Here is a 24,120-nt window from a genome sequence, read left to right as displayed (position 1 = left end):
TTTTTTCCATTTCCAGGAGTGTATTTACGTTCCACCATGATACTGGAGGAGCACATGTTCATACATTCATTCTAATTTTGGATACCATACCACAACAACATCTTCACAAGAAGTTCGTTGTCTGTTATTTGTAACAACATTACGGTCTTCAGTGTTACAATAGTTCCATAAGGCATAGCTATACAAACTCAAAATGTTATAACGCCCAAATCAAGTCGAATTCAGCTAAGTGACTTAAAGCAATCTCAAATTCGACCAAAATAATTAGTTGGCAAGCAAGTATGTAGTTCCAAGGAAGGATCGGAATTCGGAGTGCAAGACACATCACAAGAAAGCTTGTAAATACCTCCCCCCTACCAGCTTGAAATACCTTAATGTACAGGTAGGGTACTTGTAAACCTGAACTATCTCTCGGAAAAGTACTCCCAACTGTATTGATTGAAGTCAGTTCAGAAATATGAACGGTGGAAGGTACAAGTGTTTCGGTACTATAACCATCAGAATCATTTCACTCATAAAATCTGAACTGTTTTTTAACTTCTGTGGTAGGAACAAATACAGTTATTAGAGAAACTCCTTATGCTAATAAAGTAATAATGAATATTTTGATCTAATATGTATGGAATTATGATATCAAACGTTACTATCAGCGAAGTCGTACTTAAATAGCTTAATCACTAATCACTCTGAAACTAATTGTCATCAGTACAGTAGCAACACATATATCCACATAATATCTACATACATCCCTACTGAAAATAAATGTCATTACTGCAGTGACAACATACACAAATGACCCAAAACGTTATGAACACTGAACACGTAAAGACTGTATGCTGCCTGGCGGCGCCGAGGGCACGTGATGCGGTAAGAGAAGTATATGAGCGGAGCAGAAATGAATGGAGCATCAGTCTAGCAACGATAATGGCGCAAATTCCGAAATCCATCGACTTAAGTGACTTTGCAAAAGCCCGATTCTTGTCGCCCAGCGCCGGGGTGCTAGCATCTCCGAAACGCCAATGCTGGTCGGCTATTCACGTGCTATTGTCGTGAGCATGGAATATGGCTGAAAGATGCTTAAACGACGAGAATGCGACAAGAAGTTGGACATCGACACCTCATCACACAACATGGGGTTCGGAGGCTTGCACGCTCTCTAAAGCAGGATATGCTGCGATCTGTGGCAGATCTGACGACAGACTGCATTGCCGGCGCAGGGACAAGTGTCTTGGAGCACGCTGTTCAGTTCACAGTGTTGAACACGGTGTTCCATGGTAGAGGACCCCTATGTGTTCCCATGTTGATCCAACAACATCGTCAGTTATGACGGGATCAGCGAGATTGGACCACAGATCAATGGAGTCGTGCAACTTGATCAGATATATCCTTTTTATTGTTAAACCAGGCCGATGGACTAGCCCAGATATGCTGTCACTCTGGCGATCGACTGTTCGAAAAACACAGCCTGCCACTATGCAGGCTGGTGGGAGCAGTATTATGTTAGGGGGACATTCACCTGGGATTACATGGGATCTGTAGTAGTAATCGAATGCACCACGACAGCTGTGGACTACGTGAGCATTATTAGGGACCACGTGTAACCCCTTATGCTCAATGTCTTCCCCAACAGCGATGGCCTTTTCCAGCAATATAACTGTCCATGTCACAAGGCCAGTATAGTGCTGAAATGATTCGAAGAGCATGATACTGAACTCAAGTTGATGTCTTGGCAATCAAATTCGGATTGTCTCACTATCATAAAACCCATATTAGATGCTATCTGGTGCCAGCTCGGCACCCACAAAACAACCTCCTATAAATTACAGGAAATTTGTGACCTGTGAATAGGCATCTGATGCCACAAACCTCTAGAAACCTATCAAGTACTTGTCCAATACATGGCACGCAGAATCACTGATGAGCCGCTTTCAAGAGGTGGACCAACACGCTTTTAAGTAAGTGTTCTCAATGTTATGAATCCTCAGTGTTATGATATTGACATAAATATTTATGTGTTAAAATTCTATAGTAACTAAGAATTATATAGTGCAAAAATTTCAACTCAAACATTCACTGAACACCAAATTTTCAAGCATCATGTCCAGTCACTAAATCGAATACAACATTTTTTGACATTTTGATGTGGGTATAGTTTCTTTTTTCTGGTGGCTACCCAGATACCCAAATAAACAGAAACCAGGATTAGGTATCCTTAGGATCTAGATAAATCAAACATACTCCTGTCACTTCCAATATTATAAAGGTGTGATTCATGGAGTGAGTGTTCAACAATATCCTCTGTCCCACTTCAAAGAGTTTTGCATGAATCAGTCTCTTGTCATACTCATTCTTTCGCTGTCTGACTTTTTCAGTGAGGTTGAATAAAACGCTTTGAATCTTCTCATCCAATTCATTCTTCTCTACTCTTAGAAACATCAGTTCCACTGGTGTAAACCGAGTCGAGATAAGAGGCACATGGTTCACTGTTTCTTTAAATAGTTTTATTTAGTTAGTCTATAAATTCCGTCTGGTGTGACTGTAGATTCCCATCAATCTATCAAACTTTCTAAATGTATGTTTCATGGTGTTAGCCACTGTGTGGTTTCTGGATGTTATTATCTGTATGGTGTTGTTCTTTTCTAATGTACTCCATACGTGGCTGGTAAAATTGATGCATCTCCTGAAAACAAAGCGGATGGCTGGCACATGTGTGGAAAGAAGTTGTTCCGCACTTGGTTTACCAATGGTGGGCTGCTAGCAGTTTAAGCAGGGTTCAACTTTAAGTACTTTGTAAATAAATCACAAAAGGCCACTCATATTTGGAACCACATAAAGCTTCGGGCAATGTGGCACAGATATAGACAGACACTATAGAATTAGGCTGTATGATGGCATGTATGATGTTGTATGATGGCATGAAGTAATCCTTTACTACCCCAACTGTCCAGTTTAACTTTCTGGCGTGCATTGCAAGTCTTCAGAACACATAGGACTTTACTCTGGAAAATAGGAAACGAGCAACATGTGCAGAGTTAAATTGACCATTTATGTCTCCAAAATGTCGACATGCATAATGGGTACACTGTATAAGGTTCAGGTCATTGTCAGCGATGATAAAAACACCAAATTTATAAGCTTCCATCGTATTGTCGAACTGCACATATTTAACTACTTTATAATATTGCTGCCCTCGATTTTCATTCAACTGCTACAACTGATCACTAACTAGGTACCACCTAAGATCTAACTTTTGCAGCTTAGACACATTTTTACATAATTCTATATAGTACCACCACTGTGCATCGTATTTCCTAAATAAGAAATGAAATTCGTCCAATCTTTCATTAGAGACTATTTACAGGTCAAGTTCTTCCAGCAACTGGGAGAGGTCATCAGCAGCTGTGTTATCCATTCCACCAATATGACACATTTGCAAGTTATATTCCAGAAGTGTTAATGTCCATATGGCTAATCAGGTGTGTAGTAGCCTACAAGTTTAACTCCTGGTAGTCACTGTAAACTGTAATCTGAGCTCCCTAAAGGTGATAAGTGAACTTTCAGGATGCCAATACAACTACCAGCATTTCCAATTCACTGTCAGAAAAAATCATACTGGCGAATATTATAGGCAGAAGGTCTGGTTTTCATCCACAATTCTGATCTGAAACCAACAGACTCCTAATCCAAGAGACAAGACATCCCTCATAAGATAAAAATTTCAGAACATGACAGGTTAGTGCAGAATAATTGAATTTGTGAGAGCTCATTTCATATTTTCAAATTCTTTACTGATGTTCAGTTGTCGACAGCAGCTCTGCCTTCATGGATTGGTATGGCATAAAAACTCACAAGAAGGAAGCCATGGCTCAGAATGCCTTCAACTGTTTTACGTCTTCGTCACAGCAAACTTCGTGATGCCTCTAATCTACTCAGAATCTGGCAGGATTTCCCTCAAATCATTTAGATGACGAAAGATTTCTCTTTTCTAGTCCAGAACGTCACTTTTCAGGTTTGACTGAAGAAATGTCTGTAACACCTGGGTTAACACAGAAATGTGTCCATCCCACAAGGTAGTGGCTTTTAACAAATAGTTGGCAAAGAGGGTCAGTTGGCTTCACAGTTCCAGGCCGAGTACTGAGTCCAGTACAGAGATGGAAATATCCTAACTGCCATTGAGACCAAACAGAAGGACCTTCAAATGATAGTTACAGCCTGCATAGTTAAAGGCGCTGTACTTCCTTGAATCTTCAGCCACAGGTGACTGCCAGTATGAATGATATAAGTCTACCTCATTAGCTACCAAACTGGATATAATTTTCTTTTAATTGGATCACAGACCCAATACCTTCCATAACTACTCCTTAGAGGTACAGTATGGTCAGGCATAGTTTACCTAACGCTGTTCACTTGCATGAGCTGTGTTGTCTACAACTTCCATTACAGAAGGAGGTCTGGTTCCGGTGCTGATTATTTGCACTAGGTGCTTATCCAGGATTATATCACTAATTGTATCGATTATGAAGAAATCTGTTGGGTTAGCATTGGGTGCTTATCTGGAATTATATCGGCGACCGTGTCGATTATGACGACTTCTATTGGGTCTAAAGCTATTTCCATTAACATTTTGTTCGTTTTATGTTGGATTGTTACTGTGCCCATTGCTTGAAGTAACACCATTTGAATGGACAATGTTTCAAAAAAATGTTCAAATATGTGTGAAATCTTATGGGACGTAACTGCTAAGGTCATCAGTCTCTAAGCTTACACACTACTTAACCTAAATCATCCTAAGGACAAACACACACCCCCATGCCCGAGGGAGGACTCGAACCTCCGCCGGGACCAGCTGCACAGTCCATGACTGCAGCGCCCTAGACCGCTCGGCAACCCCGCGCGGTGGACAAGGTTTTGTTCATATCAGAATAACGTCGTATTGTATATTGTCTATTGAGCTCTGAACGGAAACAAATTCTTCAAGATCATCTGCAGTGACATGTATTTGTTTTAAGTTAATATCCCTGGGCAATATCGACTTGAAGATTATCAGAATGTCCCAATGTGAGATGTTGAATGTCCCAATGTGAGACTGGATCATCCCATAATGAAATCTTTCTCAGATACTGTTCAAAATATATCTGTAAGCTTCCATTCCAATAGGAGAAGCGTTCTGGGTTTAATACATCGTTTTGCAAATGGTCTTGAACTCAACACAACCAGTACTTTGGAAGGAATGCCGTTAGGTAGTCCTCATAGGACTCACAAAATTCAGTCACATCTGTGCTCATATCGCCCATCTCCATGAATGCAGCCCAATACGTAACTCATATTCTGAGCCTCAGTCCATGGCCTAGGTGATACCCCTCTAAAATCTCACATAAATACCCCTGGGTTAACGATTTTCTTATTTGGTAAGAAAATCTGGAGCTTACAGTGCTCCAAAATTTTTCCTTCGATTAACATGGCTGTTTAAACCATTGATGCAGCAAGATATACTTATGCAGAATTTAAATTGTTTGCTAATGGCTGATATATGTGTACATTTTTGTAATGTGATCTGTGCAGGATCATGCAGTTCAATTTGACGCTCTTGTACTGCGCTCCAGACCTCTCCTTTCTTCGCATGGTCATTTCCACCATGTCCGCTAGTTTCTTTCTCCAACCTATGAAATTTGGACATAATTGCTCTTTCATTATATGCATCTCTTGTTTGAAATGACTATCTGCAAGTAAATTTGCACAAGGCAAAGTTGTATTTATGCATTGGGCTGCTTCCTTATTTGTCTTTTGCCCTTTCAGCTAAAGTGTTTGTAAACATCTTCTGGTGTTCTTCAAATTTCCTTTCTGTGATTTCTTCTTTCCCTGTAGATATAATTGTCAACTTTCTAGACAATGATTCCACAGATTTATCAAGTGTCTGTTGCTGGGTTTTAATTTCAGTTATTGCAGTAGAGGGTTTTTGCAACGGTAGTAGAAATTGTTCCAGGTCCTTTCTCAATTCTTTAATATCGTTAGCTAATTCATTGATGTGTAAAATCATTTCAGTTTGCCACATCGCTAAATCGGAAGCCTCATTAGTCACAGCAGCAAGATCCTCTTTCGTGGTGGTATCTGCTACCCTAATAGGCATTTTATTCTGTTTATTATTTAAATCAGCCTCGTTGGTGGTCATCTCAGTTTGTCGAGTCGTTAGATTCTGAATTTGAGTTGTTACAGCGGCTAAATCCTTCTAGTAGCCAATATCATCAGCCTACGCAAAATTTTAAATTGAGTCAACAACTACTGGACTACTTACTGCAGCTTCCTGAACGTCTTCTATCTTCTCTGTAGACTTAACATTCTTTGTTTCTGGGTTCTTCATCTTAAACTGAACACAGGTTTTCATCATAGCTATGCAGATCTGTCTCTTCCTAATAGAGGACACACAAGTGACAACTAACACACACACACACACACACACACACACACACACACAGCTTATATGTTACAAAACAAAACACTAAATGAATAACTGAAACAAAATGGGCATTCATGTAACATTCTAACTACTCTCTGACGGAATACACAAAGAACCGATAACATAGACACAATCCATCTGTAATACAACAGTATTCACAGTATGTACCAAGAGCGAAAATACATAGATAGCTTATAGCATCAAGTGACACTGGTAAGAGAATTACAAGGATTTCTGTGAGTGCTTGCCTGCGTGCATTGTTTCAGTCATTCAAAGTTATTATGTGATGAGACTGGATTGTTTAACACTTCTCTATTCCCATTTACACTGATTACGATACAAGGAACAGAAATACAATTCATTCATTTAAACATTACAATACAACTGCAGTATATGTCCTATCTCAGGAGCCAATTGAACTATACCTCCTAAAGGTAACAGAGATCCTCTCAAACTATTTAACTACTGGGAGGAGAGTCATTAGGACATAGTTCTGAAAAATATTATGCCTATGGATAATGATACTAATTCTTCTGTAAGACCATAGCAAAACGGTTGAATTCTGTTCACTGTTTTAGTATGGATTCGAAGACTGTTTAACTGATCAACCGAAATGTGTTACTTAGTCTAACTTTTGCATCTATGGTACTGCTGAAATAGCTTCAATACAAAAAAATTATTTTTCCGATCGTGTGCTTTTATTCATTGAATTTATTTACGTATATGTGGATTGTAAGGAGCACACTCATGTGCGAGAGTATCTCTCTCAGTGATGTGTTAAATCGTATTAAAAATGAAAATAGCAACAAAATTAGTGCTACCCCAAACAGATCAATTAAGAGATAGCAGGTACTGTCTATGCGTCCTACCTATGCTGTTCCTTACAATCCAGAAGTAGCCTATTGTTTTTATAGGAACCATTGGCACTAGATACGTAAAGTGGGGAACATACATTAAAATTAATACACTCAGCATATTACCCAGATTACAACAATCAATGCCCTTGACAAAGATTTTCAGATTGATGATCAGCAAACTCACCTAGATAAACTGTGGTCTAATTCATTACTTCTTCATAGATTTCTCATTAGAATGAGCAAAAGTGGTTATTTTTTCATTCCAAAGATCACTTCGCTTAGCGTGTAGAATTTGAACATAATCGTTTTGCATCGCGTGCTACTGTGTAATAATTCTCTAACATTCTCAAATAAATAAAATGGATAATGAACAAAAGGGAAAGCAATAAATAACCATCAGCAACAATGTCAGTCCATACAGCAATGTTGACGTATATTGCAGCTATATTGCCACCATGATAACAATATTGTCACCACATATTATTGTGAAATATGGTCCATGTGAATGCACATTTACGGCCACCCGTACTTCCCAGTAGAAAAAAGCACCAGCTGCGAAGAATGTTAGTGCGGCTAAACCTCTCTCGTTTTGCTGGCGTGTTCTTACTTTTCCCTTACTGTATTTGTGTTTTTTGGTGTTGAGTTGGTCTGCACCAGTGTCGGGAGGTGGGAACCTATGAATGTATCGATTTTATGTTTCCCTAAATCAGTCTGTGTGGATATTAGATGAGTGCTTCCAAATCACATGCGGTTTCCCACGTCCTTGGCCCTGCTCCAGTTGTGTACATGTCGATGAGTCTTCAAATGCCATACTGCTTCTTATATCTCTTTCGTCTTAGAGGAGTGACAGGATGCAGTAATTTGTCGTTACTGCATGTAAATTTTCTATAAGGAGTGAGTACTTATATATGTTCTTGTAATACCTTTTATAACCATAAATTGCTGGTGTGTTCTTACTTTTCCCTTACGATATTTGTGTTTTTTGGTATTGAGTTGGTCTGCACCAGTTTCGAGAGGTGGCAAGCTATGAATGTATAGAATACAGATGTTAAAATTACCGAACTATCAGTTTAATAAGTCACAGCTGCAAAATACTAACGCGAATTCTTTACAGACGAATGGAAAAACTGGTAAAAGCTGACCTCGGGGAAGATCAGTTTGGATTCCGTAGAAATGTTGGAACACGTGAGGCAATACTGACCCTACGACTTATCTTAGAAGAAAGATTAAGGAAAGAGAAACCTACGTTTCTAGCATTTGTACACTTAGAGAAAACTTTTGACAATATTGACTGGAATACTCTCTTTCAAATTCTGAAGGTGGCAGGGGTAAAATACAGGAAGCGAAAGGCTATTTACAATTTGTACAGAAACCAGATGGCAGTTATAAGAGTCGAGGGACATGAAAGGGAAGCAGTGGTTGGGAAGGGAGTGAGACAGGGTTGTAGTCTCTCCCCGATGCTATTCAATCTGTATATTGAACAAGCAGTAAAGAAAATAAAAGAAAAGTTCGGAGTAGGTATTAAAATCCATGGAGAAGAAATAAAAACTTCGAGGTTTGCTGATGACATTGTAATTCTGTCAGAGACAGCAAAGAGCAGTTGAACGGAATGGACAGTGTCTTAAAAGGAGGGTATAAGATGAACATCAACAAAAGCAAAACGAGGATAATGGAATGAAGTCGAATTAAGTCGGGTGATGCTGAGAGAATTAGATTAGGATATGAGACACTTAAAGTAGTGAGGGAGTTTTGCTATTTGGGGAACAAAATAACTGATGATGGTCGAAGTAGAGAGGATATAAAATGTCGACTGGCAATGGCAAGGAAAGCGTTTCTGAAGAAATATTTGTTAACATCGAGTACAGATTTAAGTGTCAGGAAGTCGTTTCTGAAAGTATTTGTATGGAGTGTAGCCATATATGGAAGTGAAACATGGACGATAAATAGTTTAGACAAGAAGAGAATAGAAGCTTTCGAAATGTGGTACTACAGAATAATGCTGAAGATTAGATAGGTAGATCACATAACTTATGAGGAGGTATTGAATAGAGTTGGGGAGAAGAGGAGTTTGTGGCGCAACTTGACTAGAAGAAGGGATTGGTTGGTAGAAAATGTTCTGAGGCATCAAGGGATCACCAATTTAGTACTGGAGGGCAGCGTGAAGAGTAAAAATCGTAGAGGGAGACCAAGAGATGAATACACTAAGCAGATTCAGAAGGCTGTAGGCTGCAGTACGTACGGGGAGATGAAGAAGGTTGGACAGGATAGAGTAGCATGGAGAGCTGCATCAAACCAGTCTCAGGACTGAAGACCACAACAACAGCAACAACCATAAATTGTCATTAATCATAAATTCTTATCTCCAACTCAAGTACTTCTATGTGTATGTCATTTCTCACATTTACATTGCGCCTTCCCTTCCATTATGCATAAAATACAATCTATAAATAGCTCCTTCCTCACCCAGCTTCACATAGCGGCCGCAGTTTTTACCTAACAACCCCACTCAAGTGACTGCATTATAGTTTAACAGCTGTACCTAGTAACTGCAGTATTCATACTAACTCCTCTCACAACGTAGCTGCAACACAAATTTTAAGCAAATCTTCCCAGTAACTGTGGTATCAGTTTGAACAACTGTGCCTTTGAGAATGTATAAATTTGCGGTCTGTTTCTAACCACTTCACACACATCTCGCTTACAAGTTTGTAATATATTATAGCTTCAATTAATTCCTCATTTTAAGCACAACTAACATAAATGTGTTCTGCAACTTCACTGTAAACGTTGTATTCCTCTGGTGTTCTACCAGTAGCTAACATTCCATCTTAATCTCCATAAGAATACATTATCCCCACGCACTTCTTTTCTTGTCCGCAGGGCGTGGTCTCGCGGTCGCGGTCTCGCTTCCCGAGCACGGGGTCCCGGGTTCGATTCCCGGCAGGGTCTGGGATTTTTCACCAGCCTCGAGATGACTGGGTGTTTGTGTTGTCCTCATCATTTCACCATCAACGTGGCGAGGTTGGGCAGAGCAAAGTTTGGGAATTTGTACAGGCGCTGATAACCGCGCAGTTGAGTGCCCCACAAAACCAGACATAATCATCATCATCAAACTTCTTTTCTTCAAACTGTTAACTGACATATCTATTTCCATTATTAGCACTACCAATGCTGTTGATTCACTCGGTAATTAGCCATTATTCCGCATCATGACATTAGTAAGTCTTCTGTTATGAGTATATAACTATTCTAAATGGATTATTCATTTATATAATACCGTTTTACACTCTTCCGTTGCCTAATTCATTTCAAAGATCGGCGGTGGGAGCAAGACTTCCACTCCACATATATAAAGATTCCAATATAGTTTAACTCAGATTTTCTTTGTACTGAGCACGTGCATTATTCTTACGGCAAGAGACATAAATTAAATACGAAGATTATCATTCATGCCACTGCATTCTTTCCCTTTCTTGTTATTGTTATTTAATCCCTTTTCTTTGAGAACATTTGAAGAACTTTCTCTCACTGAAGGTTTTCGATCCACTAGGCACAGCTAGGAACTAGCTATTTTAATGCAGTCACACAGAAAACAAACTAATCCATCATTTATTTGTTAGGCTGAGTGTGTGAGAATTTTGTTTATCTTCAGTATTAACCAAATGCTCTGCTATGACAAACGAGAGATTCTACTGCAACTACTGGGCCACTGCTGCAGCAGTCGAGAACAATTATAAAACAATATTTCTTTTATGAGGCAAATACTTGAATTCGTCCAACTTAATTCATTCCATTAAATAACAAATAAGTAAATAAGACTACTGCGCCCTGGATAAGTAAACAAACCATTAATAAATGTACAGTCATTATTAAACAGCATTAAAATAAATAAAAGTGTTTCTCCAGTTCTTTACTGAAAATGTTTGTCACCTACGTAATGTAGGATGATTTGTACATCAATTAAGTCCCATTTTCATAATTGTAAAATTAATAAAAGATCTTTTCATATCCGTCAGTGAGGGATAAAGTCTGTCTTAATACTAATTCCCGCATTTCTTAGAACCACAGTGCTCCCTGGCCCCATAGACAATCTCTTTTAACGTAAAGCAACAAGTATAAAGCGTAGTTACCATACCTGCTAGAAGTCTTGCCTCCATTTGTTAATTACTTCAAATAAAAATCTTGTAATGTTCCCCAACCATCTTTTCCAAAATACATCACTTCCCTTAGTTACATACGAGACACATAACGCAACCCACATTGGTTGGGCATTTCTTCTTAAACACTTAACTGTAATGCTTCGTACTTTACCATACATTGCAGTGACGAAAATAATTATTAGTCTTACAATATAAAACATTACTCCTGTACTTTCTATGATTATCCTTCCTTTATTTATTTGCGAAGAACTTTGCTAATGTAAGGTATTCGTTTTCCTTTACACAAACAACGTATTCTGTTCACGGATCTGGACAGTAAACACAATGTAACTTCTTTCTATCAGATTCATAAGTGGTTAACTTACTGAATTCTGTTACCTGTTCTATAGTAGCCCCAGAATAGCATTTTCTCAAGGAAGGGTCACTCCCTTGAGCGTTCTTAGTTTTCTGGCTCTTGTCATAGTCTACTTCTTTACTGAGAGGGAAATCAACATTTTCGAAGGGACTCCGATTTTTTCAGTACAGGTTTACTGTTTGGTTTTCTATCGTTACTATTAGGAACAATTTCCTATCTCTATTACTACGTCGATTCTTTCCATCAGGGTCCAGTGGGTATCCATTTCTAACTGTTGTACCTCCATAGTTCTCCCTCATAAATCTGCTTTTCTCTCAACCACCTAACTGATGTAAATAGTCAGATAATTCCTGTACATCACTGAGATCCCTAACAATTACATTTCCTCTTACTGAAAATAATTTATCTGAGTTCATGTACATCTCAAAATACGGCCTGAATCTCCCATACTTATTAGTATACTCTCAAGGAGCCATTATCTCTAACGTTAATCTGCTTGTAATATGTAGTATATCCGATACACTATACTTGTATCCTGCAACAACGAGATATACACACTTTGCTTGGGCATTTTTTATTCTGTACACAAATAAAACTGTTCTTATAACATGGTGACAGAAATTAAAAAACAATGTTATAAATACTATGTCCATCAACAGCACTAATACAAGCACAGAACCTGCAATTATGACAAATAATAATCCTATGATAGGTTTACATCTCATAAATCATTAGTGATATATACAGACATCATGGTGAATGTCTGGAAACTGTGATAACAGAAATTCGAATTCTACATCAAGGCGGTGCAAATAAAATACCAAACCAAGAAATATGTAACTAGCAATATTTATGTCTTTGATTGGTAGTGACTTTTTATAAGTGCTCAGCGAAATGATTGTAATGTTGCAAGGCATGGTGTGAAACTATAATTTTTCAAAATAATGTACGAAAATCAGAACTTGATACAGGTGAACATTGGAATGACGTAACCAGAAGAATAGGAAACAAAGCATGTGCCAGAATATCAGATTCTGTGATGGAAAAGCTATTTACATACAATACGAGTAAGGTAGGTGTGGAGAAGCCACATTTCTCTGTGAGGTTTCAGACAGCTTGTGAATGCGAAGTTTTTAGTGATGGATCCCGACTTTCAGGTAATCTTGGGACAGAAATCCTGTTGAAAACTGAGTCTGATATAAGGAGTGGAGCAGATGGAAGTTCCACAGTCTAGATGCGATTAGATTTTATCAGGCTTGGAATATGTTAAAGATTTTCTGTATGACATAGATCTCTAAGAAGGTGACTTCAAGATTTACTACGCCTGAAGGGTCCCACATAAATTGAGCAATAACTGAGTATGAGATTAAACTCAGAAAATGGTTGAAAATTGAATATTCAAGCCTGTAGAAGCCGCTACACTGTAGCAGCATATTCAATCGTTATAGTCGTACACAAGAAAGCAGAACTTCGTATTTGCTTTGGTCCAAGTCAAATAAATAAAAACATTATTTGACGTCACTATCCAATCAAGACGCTGGAAGAAACTAGTACAGTGGTGAAAGGAGCAAAATATTTAACACGTTTAGGTTGTGAAAATGGATTTTGTCAAATATGAGCATCTGAAAGAACTTCTAAATATGTTAACGATTTGCACACTGTGGGTAAGATTCAATTGCACGAGAGTATCCTGTGGCTTAGCCTCAGCCAAGGAAGTTAAAAAACAATGGAAATACTTTATGAAGTAACAAAGCGAGTTATCAGAGATATGAAAATGTGGGCATTAAACTGAGTCAAAGACAAATACGAACTTGTTGTGAAGGAAACAAAATTCTTAGGATAAATTTTAGTATAGGATTGATCTTGTCCTCATCCTGATAAAGTAAGAGCCATTAATGAATTTCCTTCTCCTAAGGATGAAATGTAGCTCCTACAGGTAGTAGGGATGGTGAATTACTGATCTAAGTAAGTACCTCACCTTTCTGAACTAACAGAGCAGTGCGGCAGTTACTAAGAAAAGAAGATGAATGAAAATGGTATTCGACACAACAGAAAGCACTTGCCAAAATAAAATAATGTCTCACAACACTTCCGTGCTTCGTTATTGTGATGTGAGTGGAGATGTGTTGTCAGTTGATGCCAGCCAAAGAGCTACAGGAGCCGTTCTACTGCACGGTGAAGAACCAGTTGTATATGCAACAAAGTCATTGGCATCAGCGTATTAGTTACATACACAAATAGAAAAAGACGTCATGGCAAAGTAATTTTCCAGTCAACGAATTTCAGAAATATATTTACAGGAAAAAGTAAATTATTGTAACTAATCACAAACCACTAGAGGCAATTTTTAAAATACCATTGGGAGATGCTCCTACAACACTAAAAGCTATATTTTTTTAAAATTTTGACATATTTTCCTAAAGTAATTCATACTAAAGGTTCAAATATTCCAATGTCTGATGTTCATAGTAGAGATATAAGGAACACGTGGAGAAAGCAGAAACTGAACAACTAGCAGTACTGATGGTTATCTGTCAGTGAAGAGTACGTTGACTCAACTGAAGAGACCATCATCACAAACTCAAACAAGTCAAAACCTAAGTGAGAAACAAAAGGGGAACAAAGCGAAAATGAGAGTAAGAAGACCAATTGGAGCAGTGTTCAATGACGTGACAAGCAAAATTTAGTACACGAAACTTACTACAATCCTAAAAGTTATTGGTCTTATGTAAAATCAGCAAATGTAGTGTACCCAGACTCCCTGGGAAACATGTTACACATCCCGAGTGTTCTACCAATAAACCTAAGTCTTTGGTTTGCTTTCTCCACAACATCATCTGTGTTATCGTTCCAATTTAAGATTTTCGTAATTGTAATCGACTATGCAGTCACTCGGCAACCATAATGGCAGCGAAACGAAAAATGACAAAAAAAGTCAAGATATTGAATTTGGTCTTCCGAAATTGTCTCACCATAGGAAAACGCAACACGGCCCCTCTTTTCTGCGACTACATCCACATATACATCTACATGACTACTCTACGATTCGCAAGTAAGTACCTGATAATGGGTTCATCGAACCTCTTCACTGCACTTCTCTGCTTCCCCACTCTTGAACAGCACGTGGGAAAAACGAACACTTAAATCTTTCTGTGGGAGTGTGTCAAAAAAGTATTTTCGCCTTCGGAGAAGAACGTTGGCGATTGAAATTTCTTGAAAAGATCTCGCCCCAACAAAAGAGCCATTGCTTTAATGATTGTCACCCCAAATCGCGTATCGTATCCGTGATACTCTGTACCCTATTTCGGGGTAATACAAAACGAGCTGCTGTTCTTCGAACTTTTTCGATATCCTCCATCAGTCTTGTTTGGAATGGATTCCATATCGCCCAGCAATACTCAATACTCTTACATCATCAATGCCATCGTTCCAGTTTAAGTGATTCGTAATTGTAATTCGTAGCTAGTTCAATTGGCGGCTTTGGATTTGTGTGATTTATCGTGTAACGGAAATTTAACGGATTCCTTTTAGTATTCATTGAATGATCTCACACATTTTATTATTTAGGGTCAATTGCTTCTAATCACAGCTCACAGATATCTTTCAATCATCATACGAACATTAAAATGTCATCTTGAGATAACTGGTCGTAAAACAACTACAATCGCTTTCTAGAGGAAGGGCATGAGGACCAGATATTATGCGAAAGAAATTGCTCCCCTTATAGCAGCGATTTATCGTAGGTCGCTGGAGAAACGAAAGATATCTAGAGATTGAAAAAAAGCTCAGATGATTCACTTTTTTAAGAAGGGTTGTAGAGTTATGGAAGTCGGTCGAAGCTCATGTATTAGGACGTTATTAGAGAAAGAAAATCTCCTCTATATAATGGAACATGGATTCCACAAACAGAGATCTAGTGAAACTCAGTTCCTTCTGTCCCTACATGAGATCCACAGCACTGTAAACATTGGCGTTCAGGTTGGTACCGTGTATCTCGACTACAGTAAGGAATCTGACACTGTCCTGTTTAGAGAAAAAAATAGGAGATTACTGAGTATTGGACTAGATTTCAAACTGATTTTAAGACTTATTTGGAGACAGAACTCAACACATCGCCTTTAACGGAACACAATCGACAGGTGTAAATGTAATTTCTGGAGTACTCCAATGAAGTGCGATACTACTGTTATTGTTTAAAATGTATATAAATGGTCTTATAGGAGGCGTCGTAAGCTCTATAAGACATTTCGCAGATGGTGCGAGTTTCTATAAGATCAGGGGCGCCAGAAGACAGTATCGACTTGCAAAATGACCTGCAGAAAACTTATGAATGGTGCTGTCAGTTGACCCTGAACGTAAATAAATACACACTGCGCTTACACAGGAAAAGAAATCCAGTATTGTACAGTTACACTATTGATGACAAACTGTGGGAAACAGCTGTTGTTGTGGTCTTCAGTCCTCAGACTGGTTTGATGCAGCTCACCATGCTACTCTATCCTGTACAAGCTCCTTCATTTACCAGTACCTACTGCAACCTATATCCTTCTGAATCTGTTTAGTGTATTCATCTCTTGGACTCCATCTACGATTTTTACCCTCCACGCTGCCCTCCAATGCTAAATTTGAGATCCCTTGATGCCTCAGAACATGTCCTACCAACCGAATCCTTCTTCTAGTCAATTTGTGCCACAAACTTCTCTTCTCCCAAATCCTATTCAATACCTCCTCATTAGTTACGTGATCTACCCACCTAATCTTCAATATTCTTCTGTAGCATCACATTTCGAAAACTTCTATTTTCTTCCTGTCTAAACTATTTATCGTCCACGTTTCACTTCCATACATGGCTACACTCCATACAAATACTTTCAGAAACGACTTACTGACACTCAAATCTATACTCGATGTTACCAAATTTCTCTTCTTCAGAAGCGCCTTCCTTGCCATTGCCAGTCTACATTTTATATCCTCTCTACTTCCACCATCATAAGTTATTTTGCTCCCCAAATAGCAAAACTCCTTTACTACTTAAAGTGTCTCATTTCCCAATCTAACTCCCTCAACATCACCCGACTTAATTCGACTACATTCCATTATCCTCGTTTTGCTTTTGTTGATGTTCATCTTATATTCTCCTTTCGAGACACTGTCCATCCCGTTCAACTGCTCTTCCAAGTCCTTTGCTGTCTCTGATAGAATTACAATGTCATCGGCGAACCTCAAGGTTTTTATTTCTTCTCCATGGATTTTAATACCTACTACAAATTTTTCTTTTATTTCATTTACTGCTTGCTCAATATATAGATTGGATAACATCGGGGAGAGGCTACAACCCTGTCTCACTCCCTTCCCAACCACTGCTTCCCTTTCAGGCCCCTCGACCCTCATAACTGCCATCTGGTTTTTGTACAATTGTAAATAGCCTTTCGCTCCCTGCATTTTACCCCTGCCACATTTAGAATTTGAAAGAGAGTATTCCAGTCAACATTGTCAAAAGCTTTCTCTAAGTATATAAATGCTAGAAACGTGGGTTGCCTTTCCATAATCTTTCTTCTAAGATAAGTCGTAAGGTGAGTATTGCCTCACGCGTTCCAATATTTCTACGGAATCCAAACTGATCTTCCCTGAGGTCGGCTTTTACCAGTTTTTCCATTCGTCTATAAAGAATTGGTGTTAGTATTTTTCAGATTATTAAACTGGTAGTTCGGTAATTTTCACATCTATCAACACCTGCTATCTTTGGGATTGGAATTATTATATTCCTCTTGAAGTCTGAGGGTATTTCGCTTGTTTCGTACATCTTGCTCAGCAGATGGTAGCGTTTTTTCAGGACTGGCTCTCCCAAGGCCGTCAGTAGTTCTAATGGAATGTTGTTGTCATTCCCGGGGCCTTGTTTCGACTCAGGCCTTTCGGAGCTCTATCAAACTCTTCAAGCAGTATCGTATCTCCCATTTCATCTTCATCAACATCCTCTTCCATTTCCACAATATTGCCCACAAGTACATCTCCCTTGTATAGACCCTCTATATACTCCTTCCACCTCAGTAACTACAGCAAAATATCTAAGAGTATATATCCAGAGCGACATTAAGTGGAATGACCATAAAAAATAGTAGGAAAAGCATATGTCAGACTCACGTTCACAGGAAGAATCTTAAGAAAGATTAATTCGTCACGGGCTCATATAGTCGGGGCGAGAGCGAAAAAGCAAATACTCAACAAACTCCAGTGGCAGATGCTATAAGAGAGGCGTTGTGTATCACGGAGACGTTTACTGTTGAAATTTCCCGCTTGCACCTCGTGAAACGATCACAACGAGAAACTGGAGCTAATACAGAGGCTAACCCACACAGGGAAGGGGGGAAGGGGGAAATCCGTTTGTCGTACCAGAATTACCCAACGCTACACACCATCAGGTGGTTTGCGGGGCAATGATGTAGATGTAGAAGTAAGATAAATTTAGGGACAAAGAATTGCAACTACTTCCACCATATGCAATACAAGAATTTCCAAATCAGTTAAGGAAACACCACTGAACAGCTTTTCTGCTAAGGACAAAAATAATTACATCGAATCCTATAAACCTATCATCAGCTCTTACGAACTGAGATCGGGACTCATGTGGCCAGGCCACGGTTTTCCAGTCGTCTAGGGTGGAGCCGATATGGTCACGAGCCCAGGAGAGGTGCTGTAGGTGATGTGCCGTTAGGAAAGGTACCCGCGTCGGTCGTCTGCTGCCATAGCACATTAACGCCAGATATCGCTGCACTGTTGCAAAGGATACGATCGTTGTACGTCTCATATTGTTTTCTGTGGTTGTTTCATTCTTTCTTGTCTGTTAGCATTGACAACTCGACACAAACGCCGCTTCTCTCGACTGTTAACTGAAGGTCGTCGGCCACTGCGTTGTCCGTGGTGAATAGTAATGCCTATAGTATTGAATTTCCTAACGATTTCCTAAATAATATGTCCTGTGTATCTAACCACAACTACCATTCCGCGTTCAAAGTCTTTTAATTCATGTCGTACGGTCATAATCACATAAGAAACCTTTACACATGAATTACCTGAGAACAACTGACAGCTCCGCCAACGCACTGCCTTTCATACGTTGTGTATACGATACTACCACCATCCGTACATGTGCATATCACTATCCCGTGACCTCCTCACTCTTACCACCTCAGAATAAGACCTCAAAGATACTTGGTTTGCAAATTTTTTGTCCCTCAGTAATAATGTTTGATTCGCTTGTGCCAGCGTACGTTACGGGTAGGCAAGTGTTGACAACACTGATTTCCTTCTATGCCTTATTCAGATGGTACATTAGAAGAGGTACTGTCAATGTTGACCTGTATGAACCGAGTTTCTCTGCCTGAGCATCCTGGCGAATTCCTAAGGTGTGAGCACGACAGAGAAATAAATTTCGTGAATCGTTTCTGAGCGTGCAGCGTGTTCCTGGAAGCGTCTCTTGCTGCAGACTGTGGAGCATTTATCTGATACTCTTACGCTGACTTCAAGACATCGCTAAAAGACGAGCATCTCTTCTTTGAATCTAATAATCCAACCCGGCAAGGGTTGCATACTGGCAAACAATAAGATCGAAGGAGGAATTTGCAATCAAGGTGTTTCACATGTTGTTACTATCCTTTCTTTTGATGACCTACATTTATTAACCTCATTTAACGATTTCAAACCTCTCAAATTGTTCAGCAATTTGTGTAACAGGAACATCGAGCAGTTTTTATAAAACTATAGGCACTTTATATATGTCTTGCGTCATTGAGAGGATATTGATACAGGCAATGGCTTGTATCTTAGGACACCAGTCAATAGTTCCTACAGCAAGGGCAGGTTAGAACTGTTGAAAATCATTTGTTAGCATGTACTCTTTGAAATAATTTATTACCTAAAAATATTTTCTTTTCCTCAACAGCAACGAGGTACAACGTCAAACTTAAAAAAACGCTTGAAACTTTAATCTTTAGCTTTCACCCTTAAGAAAAGTTGTTAAATGTGAAATACCAGCCTCGAAACACTTTAGATATTCTTTAAAGTTCTTTTTTGATTACAGTTCATCACATCATTAAATATTAATAATATACATCGAATGTCATGCCGAGGTGCACCACACACTGGAAATTACAATAGGGTAACAGAGCGGCCTCACGCCATGTCAGGGTACAAACGCGCAGATGGCACAACATGCACCAGAAACAAACCTCAGGACCCAGCCTCCCCCCTGCCCCCTCTGTAGATACATAAGGAAAAGCCCCAACTTGCTGCGACAAAAGTTAAAAACAAATGATAATAAACACGAGCGCGACCGCTGTAAACGTAGGAAAAGATGTATGGAAACTTCATTCAATTTTTTTTTTCGATTATTTAATAGACTCTCTCTATAGTTCTCGTAGGGAGAAGACGTATTTTTGTGAGATGTGTCTTGTAGACATTGCATTATGTGAATAATAATTTTTATGAAAATATGAAGTGTGAGGATTCTTATTAGTGCAAAACCACCAAAGTTTTTATTTCCTTCCGCACGTTATCCCAACGTGATATCACTGTAGCTGCCTGCATCTGAAAGGAAGTCAGATAAAAATCAGCATTGTATTCACAGTCATAAATGAGAAGTACTTACGACGGAAGAATCTCAACGGCGTAGACAACGCAAAATCACACTACCACTGACTTACAGTTTACAGGAGTTGTAAATTAAGACCGAAAGATAATCCATTCGATTCAATTCATTCACTTAAAAATTTATAAAAATCAAATTTGGTACGATTGTAATTATATATTCAATTCATTCACTTAAAAATTTATAAAAATCAAATTTGGTACGATTGTAATTAATTTGTAATACTCCGACCGCCGTGTCATCCTCATGGAGGATGCGGATAGGAGGGGCGTGTGGTCAGCACACCACTCTCCCGGTCGTTGTGATCGTATTCTTCACCGAAGCTGCTACTATTCGATCGAGTAGCTCCTCAATTGGCATCACGAGGTTGAGTGCACCCCGAAAACTGGCAACAGCGCATGGCACCCTGGATGGTCACCCATCCAAGTGCCGACCACGCCCGACAGCGCTTAACTTCGGTGATCTCACGGGAACCGATGTATCCACTGCGGCAAGGCCGTTGCCTATATTTGCATCACCCCCCCCCCCCCTCACGCCGGCGACAACAAGCCGAACGAGGACAGCTAGTGCACTACAACATATATAGCAAAGCTCTCTTAAGTAGTGAACAGGTTAAATAAAGACAAACCCTTCGCCCCAGCTCTTGAAGAAATCTAATAACTTATATTAACTTAAGATTAAAGAGCCACCGAATGTTAACTCGCCTCGCGATGCTATGATGCTAGTTAAACCAAACATTTTCGAGCAATGTGCCCAACTAAATCCGGAATTGCTACCACCCAAAGATAAAAAATTATTAGTGTCTTAAGTGTAGAACAAATATCACCAAAATCTTAATAAATGCAGATGCAGCCTTCAAATTACCATCCACAACCCAAGGTATACAAATGATCAAATAAGAGATTTTCAAGAAGATCAATTGCCCTCGTGGAAATTTTATAGCACTGTTTTAAATATAATTTAAGAGAGGCAAGCATCATTTAAGCATCTTATAAAAACCCCCCCATGAACCATGGACCTTGCCATTGGTGGGGAGGCTTGCGTGCCTCAGCGATACAGATGGCCGTACCGTAGGTGCAACCACAACGGAGGGGTATCTGTTGAGAGGCGAGACAAACATGTGGTTCCTGAAGAGGGGCAGCAGCCTTTTCAGTAGTTGCAGGGGCAACAGTCTGGATGATTGACTGATCTGGCCTTGTAACATTAACCAAAACGGCCTTGCTGTGCTGGTACTGCGAACGGCTGAAAGCAAGGGGAAACTACAGCCGTAATTTTTCCCGAGGACATGCAGCATTACTGTATGATTAAATGATGATGGCGTCCTCTTGGGTAAAATATTCCGGAGGTAAAATAGTCCCCCATTCGGATCTCCGGGCGGGGACTACTCAAGAGGACGTCGTTATCAGGAGAAAGAAAACTGACGTTCTACGGATCGGAGCGTGGAATGTCAGATCCCTTAATCGGGCAGGTAGGTTAGAAAATTTAAAAAGGGAAATGGACAGGTTAAAGTTAGATATAGTGGAAATTAGTGAAGTTCGGTGGCAGGAGGAACAAGACTTTTGGTCAGGTTATTACAGGGTCATAAATACAAAATCAAATAGGGGTACTGTAGGAGTAGGTTTAATAAGGAATAAAAAATAGGAGTGCGGGTTAGCTACTACAAACAGCATAGTGAACGCATTATTGTGGCCAAGATAGACACAAAGCCCATGCCTACTACAGTAGTACAAGTTTATATGCCAACTAGCTCTACAGATGATGAAGAAATTGATGAAATGTATGACGAGATAAAAGAAATTATTCAGGTAGTGAAGGGAGACGAAAATTTAATAGTCATGGGTGACTAGAATTCGTCAGTAGGAAAAGGGAGAGAAGGAAACATAGTAGGTGAATATGGATTGGGGGAAGAAATGAAAGAGGAAGCCGCCTTGTAGAATTTTGCACAGAGCATAACGTAATCATAGCTAACACCTGGTTCAAGAATCATAAAAGAAGGTTGTATACCTGGAAGAATCCTGCAGATACTAAAAGGTATCAGATAGATTATATAATGGTAAGACAGAGATTTAGGAACCAGGTTTTAAATTGTAAGACATTTCCAGGGGCAGATGTGGATTCTGACCACAATCTATTGGTTATGAACTGCAGACTGAAACTGAAGAAACTGCAAAAAGGTGGGAATTTAAGGAGATGGGACCTGGATAAACTGAAAGAACCAGAGGTTGTAGAGAGTTTCAGGGAGAGCATAAGGGAACTATTGACAGGAATGGGGGAAGGAAATACAGTAGAAGAAGAATGGGTAGCTCTGAGGGATGAAGTAGTGAAGGCAGCAGACAATCAAGTAGGTAAAAAGACGAGGGCTAATAGAAATCCTTGGGTAACAAAAAAAATATTGAATTTAATTGATGAACGGAGAAAATATAAAAATGCAGTAAATGAAGCAGGCAAAAAGGAATACAAACGTCTCAAAAATGATATCGACAGAAAGTGCAAAATGGCTAAGCAGGGATGGCTAGAGCACAAATGTAAGGATGTAGAGGCTTGTCTCACTAGGGGTAAGATAGATACTGCCTACAGGAAAATTAAAGAGACATTTGGATAGAAGAGAACCACTTGTATGAATATCAAGAGCTCAGATGGCAACCCAGTTCTAAGCAAAGAAGGGAAGGCAGAAAGGTGGAAGGAGTATATAGAGGGTTTATACAAGGGCGATGTACTTGAGGACAATATTATGGAAATGGAAGAGGATGTAGATGAAGACGAAATGGGAGATAAGATACAGCGTGAAGAGTTTGACAGAGCACTGAAAGACCTGAGTCGAAACAAGGCCCCGGGAGTAGACAACATTCCATTAGAACTACTGATGGCCTTGGGAGAGCCAGTCATGACAAAACTCTACCATCTGTTGAGCAAGATGTATGAGACAGGCGAAATACCCACAGACTTCAAGAAGAATATAATAATTCCAATCCCAAAGAAAGCAGGTGTTGACAGATGTGAAAATTACCGAACTATCAGTTTAATAAGTCACAGCTGCAAAATACTAACGCGAATTCTTTACAGACGAATGGAAAAACTGGTAGAAGCGGACCTCGGGGAAGATCAGTTTGGATTCCGTAGAAATGTTGGAACACGTGAGGCAATACTAACCTTACGACTTATCTTAGAAGAAAGATTAAGAAAAGGCAAACCTACGTTTCTTTGAGGTTCGCCGATGACATTGTAATTCTGTCAGAGACCGCAAAGGACTTGGAAGAGCAGTTCAACGGAATGGACAGTGTCTTGAAAGGTGGATATAAGATGAACATCAACAAAAGCAAAACGAGGATAATGGAATGTAGTCAAATTAAATCGGGTGATGCTGAGGGGATTAGATTAGGAAATGGGACACTTAAAATAGTAAAGGAGTTTTGCTATTTAGGGAGTAAAATAACTGATGATGGTCGAAGTAGAGAGGATATAAAATGTAGACTGGCAATGGCAAGGAAATCGTTTCTGAAGAAGAGAAATTTGTTAACATCGAGTATAGATTTAAGTGTCAGGAAGTAGTTTCTGAAAGTATTTGTATGGAGTGTAGCCATGTATGGAAGTGAAACATGGACGATAACTAGTTTGGACAAGAAGAGAATAGACGCTTTCGAAATGTGGTG

The 24,120-nt window shown here is 39.3% G+C and overlaps 1 protein-coding gene and 1 pseudogene across 1 annotated transcript in view; both read right to left on the bottom strand.

The window, feature by feature from the left end:
- Positions 1 to 24,120, bottom strand: part of LOC126263162 (ejaculatory bulb-specific protein 3-like) — a 42,994-nt gene that overhangs the window by 5,510 nt on the left and 13,364 nt on the right. The window lies entirely within an intron of this gene.
- On the bottom strand, positions 20,857 to 20,974 carry LOC126263875 (5S ribosomal RNA; annotated as a pseudogene).

This window comes from Schistocerca nitens, chromosome 6 (genome assembly GCF_023898315.1).
Source record: "Schistocerca nitens isolate TAMUIC-IGC-003100 chromosome 6, iqSchNite1.1, whole genome shotgun sequence".
Taxonomy (NCBI): Eukaryota; Metazoa; Arthropoda; class Insecta; order Orthoptera; family Acrididae; genus Schistocerca; species Schistocerca nitens.
The sequence above is the reverse complement of the archived record's forward strand: the minus strand, read 5'-3'. Positions and strand labels throughout refer to the sequence as shown.